Raw genomic sequence first — 5,053 nt, 5'->3', positions numbered from 1 at the left:
TAGAGCTTATCACACCCGATCATCACGTGGTGTCTGGGCACGACGAACTTTGGCAACGGTGCATACTCAGGGAGAACACTTATATCTTGAAATTTAGTGAGAGATCATCTTATAATGCTACCGTCAATCAAAGCAAAATAAAATGCATAAAAGATAAACATCACATGCAATCAAAATATGTGACATGATATGGCCATCATCATCTTGTGCCTTTGATCTCCATCTCCAAAGCATCGTCATGATTTCCATCATCACTGGCATGACACCATGATGACACCATGATCTCCATCATCTTGATCTATATAAATGTGTCGTCACATGGTCGTCTCGCCAACTATTGCTCTTGCAACTATTGCTATCGCATAGCGATAAAGTAAAGCAATTATTTGGCGCTTGCATCTAATGCAATAAAGAGACAACCATAAGGCTTCTTCCAGTTGCCGATAACTTCAACAAAACATGATCATCTTATACAACAACTTATATCTCATCACGTCTTGACCATATCACATCACAACATGCCCTGCAAAAACAAGTTAGACGCCATCTACTTTGTTGTTGCAAGTTTTACGTGGCTGCTACAGGCTGAGCAAGAACCGTTCTTACCTACGCATCAAAACCACAATGATAGTTTGTCAAGTTAGTGATGTTTTAACCTTCGCAAGGACCGGGCGTAGCCACACTCGGTTCAACTAAAGTTGGAGAAACTGACACCCGCCAACCACCTGCGTGCAAAGCACATCGGTAGAACCAGTCTCGCGTAAGCGTACGCGCAATGTCGGCCCGGGTCGCTTCATCCAACAATACCGCCGAATCAAAGTGTGACATGCTGGTAAGCAGTATGACTTATATCGCCCACAACTCACTTGTGTTCTGCTCATGCATATTACATCAACGCATAAAACCTGGCTCGGATGCCACTGTTGGGGAACGTAGTAATTTCAAAAAAATTCCTACGCACACGCAAGATCATGGTGATGCATAGCAACGAGACGGGAGAGTGTTGTCTACGTACCCTCGTAGACCGAAAGCGGAAGCGTTATGACAACGCGGTTGATGTAGTCGTACGTCTTCACGATCCGACCGATCCAAGTACCGAACGCACGGCACCTCCGAGTTCTGCACACGTTCAACTTGATGACGTCCCTCGAACTCCGATCCAACCGAGCTTTGAGGGAGAGTTCCGTCAGCACGACGGCATGGTGACGATGATGATGTTCTATCGACACAGGGCTTCGCCTAAGCACCGCTACGATATGACCGAGGTGGATTATGGTGGAGAGGGGCACCGCACACGGCTAAGAGATCAAGAGATCAATTGTTGTGTCTATGGGGTGCCCCCTGCCCCTGTATATAAAGGAGTGGAGGAGGAGGAGGGCCGGCCCTCTCTATGGCGTGCCCTAGGGGAGTCCTACTCCCACTGGGAGTAGGATTCCCCTTTTTCTAGTAGAACTAGGAGCCCTTCCATGTAGTAGGAGTAGGAGGGAAGGAAAGGGAATGAAAAAGGAGAAGGAAGGAAGGGGGCGCCCCCCCTCCCTAGTCCAATTCGTACTAGCCCATGGGGAGGGGTGCGGCCACCCTTTTAGGCCTTTCTCTCCTTTCCCGTATGGCACATTAAGGGCCAATACGAATTCCCGTAACTCCCCGGTACTTCCGAAAATACCCGAATCACTCGGAACCTTTCCAATGTCCAAATATAGTCGTCCAATATATCGATCTTCACGTCTCGACCATTTCGAGACTCCTCGTCATGTCCCCGATCTCATCCGGGACTCCAAACTCCTTCGGTACATCAAAACACATAAACTCATAATATAACCGTCATCAAATTTTAAGCGTGCGGACCCTACGGGTTCGAGAACTATGTAGACATGACCGAGACACGTCTCCGGTCAATAACCAATAGCGGAACCTGGATGCTCATATTGGCTCCCACATATTCTACGAAGATCTTTATCGGTCAAACCGCATAACAACATACGTTGTTCCCTTTGTCATCGGTATGCTACTTGCCCGAGATTCGGTCGTCGGTATCTCAATACCTAGTTCAATCTCGTTACCGGCAGGTCTCTTTACTCGTTCCGTAATACATTAACCCGCAACTCACTCATTAGTTGCAATGCTTGCAAGGCTTAAGTGATGTGCATTACCGAGTGGGCCCAGAGATACCTCTCCGACAATCGGAGTGATAAATCCTAATCTCGAAATACGCCAACCCAAAAAGTACCTTCGGAGACACCTATAGAGCACCTTTATAATCACCCAGTTACGTTGTGACGTTTGGTAGCACACAAAGTGTTCCTCTGGTAAACGGGAGTTGCATAATCTCATACTCATAGGAACATGTATAAGTCATGAAGAAAGCAATAGCAACAAACTAAATGATCAAGTGCTAAGCTAACGGAATGGGTCAAGTCAATCACATCATTCTCCTAATGATGTGATCCCGTTAATCAAATGACAACTCTTTGTCTATGGCTAGGAAACATAACCATCTTTGATCAACGAGCTAGTCAAGTAGAGGCATACTAGTGACACTCTGTTTGTATATGTATTCACACATGTATCATGTTTCCGGTTAATACAATTCTAGCATGAATAATAAACATTTATCATGATATAAGGAAATAAATAATAACGTTATTATTTCCTCTAGGGCATATTTCCTTCACTTTCCTGGGTCATGCCCGGCCTCGGAAGATCAACACGTCGCAGTCCTACCTAGGCACAATAGAGAGGTCAGCATGCTAGTCTAAATCCTATGCGCGCAGGGTGCTGGGCCCATCACCCATTGCACACTTGCACACTGCGAACGCAGCCGGTAAGCAGACCTAGCCTCCCTAATACAAGAGCATGCGTTCCAGTCCAATCCGGCGCGCGCCGCTCAGTCGCTCGCGTGAAGAAGGCTTCGGTTGATACCATGACGTCGAGTGCCCATAATTGTTCCCACGTAGTTGGTTAGTGGGTATAGGCCAGTTGCCAGACTCATATCAAATATTCAGATCTCGTTAAGCACGTTATTTGAAGTATCCGCGGATGCCGACCAGGGCCAGGCCCACCTGTCTCCTAGGTGGTCACCACCTGCCCTGTTGCTCCGCCACAAAGTAACAGTTGAGGGCCGTCGGGAACCCAGGCCCACCACTACCAGGATGGAACCACCTGTCCTTTCAGCCCCCACATCGGAATCACTTGCGGGTACTCTACGAGCCGACCCGACTTTAGTCACCACATGTATCATATAATATGTATGTAAGTATATACTTGTGATCACCTCCCGAGTGATCACGGCTCGGTAGTATAGCATGGCAGACGGACAAGAATGTAGGGCCACTAATGGAATACTAGCATCCTATACTAAGCATTTAGGATTGCAGGTAACGATTACAACTGTAGCAACAGGAAATGTAGCATAATAGGATTAACCGAAAGCAGTAACATGCTACACTACTCTAATGCAAGCAGTGGAGAGAAGGAATTGGTGATGTCGGGTTGATCAAGGGGGGACTTGCCTGGTTCCTCTGGCAAGACGGAGGAGTCGTCAACACCGTAGTCGATCGGGGCAGCAGCAGCGGCATCAGTCTTGTAGTCTACCAAAGAGAAGAGGGGGAAGAAACAATGAATACAATGCAAACAGATGCATGATGATGTATGAAAAAGCAAATAGTGGTGCTAGGTGTGCCCTAACGCGGTGGTAGGTGATACCGGCGAATGGGGGAAACATCCAGGAAAGTATTCCCGGCGTTTTGCGTTTTCGGACAAATGAACCAGAGGTGAAATGTTGCATGTACGCTATGCTAGGGATGTGTGGCGGGCGAACGAACTGCGTATTTGGATCTGTCTCGTCGTTCTGAGCAATTTTCGTTTACAAAGTATTTTCATCCGAGCTATGGATTATTTTTATATTAATTTTCAAAGTTTTAATCAATTTATAAATTATTATTATTAAATTAATTCGAAAATAGCATTACTACATCAGCATGTCGTCAGCATGACGTCAGTAGTCAACAGAGGTGTTGACTGGGTTGCTGACGTGTGGGTCCTGCATGCCATTGACTGCTTAGGTTAATTAGGGTTTAATTAAGCATGGTTAATTAAGTTAATTAATTATCTAATTAATTAATTAGGTAATTAATTATTTAATTATTATTAATGTTTTTATTGTTTTGTTTTTGGTTTTAACAGGGGCGGCCCCATCTGTCATTGGCCCATAGGCCATGGCGGGGCGGGTTACCGGGTGTGCAACCATGGGCACGAGCTTGCCCGACCGAGCAAGCGGACGGCAGCGGGCAGCGGCAGCCTGGCACGACCCCGGTGAGGCCACCGGCGGGCGCAGAGGGGGGTCGCGGCCAGCTTCAGGAGTCCGGGGCACCGGGGAGGGGCGACTGCGATGAGCGGTAGCGGGAACGGCCACGGACGGAAGCAGGTGCGACGGTGGTGGTGGTTCACGCCCGGGAGCGCGCGTGTATGCAGGGGGGCGTGGGAGGGTTGGCCTCGACGCGTATCGGGCAGAAGTGGCACGCGTGAGGGCGGGACCGGGGCGCAGCAGGGATGCGGGCACGCCGGCGAGGTGAGCGGGGTGATGGGCGGATGCACGAGCTGGAGCGGGGAGTGTGGGTGCGCGTGTTGAAGGCCGCGGTCGGACGCGGCAGAGGGGGGATCACGGATGGAGGCGGGAGCAGGGGTGCGGCCCTGGGCCAGCTTCAAGTGAGTAGCGGGCGGCGCGGTTGGCCACGGCAAGCGGTGAGTGCGCGGGCGTGTCTGCGTGAAGGCGCGGCCGGGCGCAGCCGGTCGTGGCCGTGGGTGCGAGCACGAGCACCGGGCGGCGCATGACAGAGAGGGAGGGGGAGATGGGGTTCTCACCCCATTGCAGGTGTACGTCGGCGAGGCTCGATGTAGCCGAGCCGGTAAGGAGGCGGGGATGCGTGTGACGGGGACGAGGCAGTCCGGCGGGGTTGGGCGACGACGCGGTCGCGGATGGGGCGGCAAGGCCCTGGGGGACAACGTCGAGGTGGCGGGGCGCCGGCTTGGGGTCGGGGAGGCGACGGGCGTCGGC

Source organism: Triticum dicoccoides, chromosome 7A (assembly GCF_002162155.2).
Source record: "Triticum dicoccoides isolate Atlit2015 ecotype Zavitan chromosome 7A, WEW_v2.0, whole genome shotgun sequence".
Lineage (NCBI taxonomy): Eukaryota > Viridiplantae > Streptophyta > Magnoliopsida > Poales > Poaceae > Triticum > Triticum dicoccoides.
Note: the sequence above shows the minus strand (reverse complement) of the source record.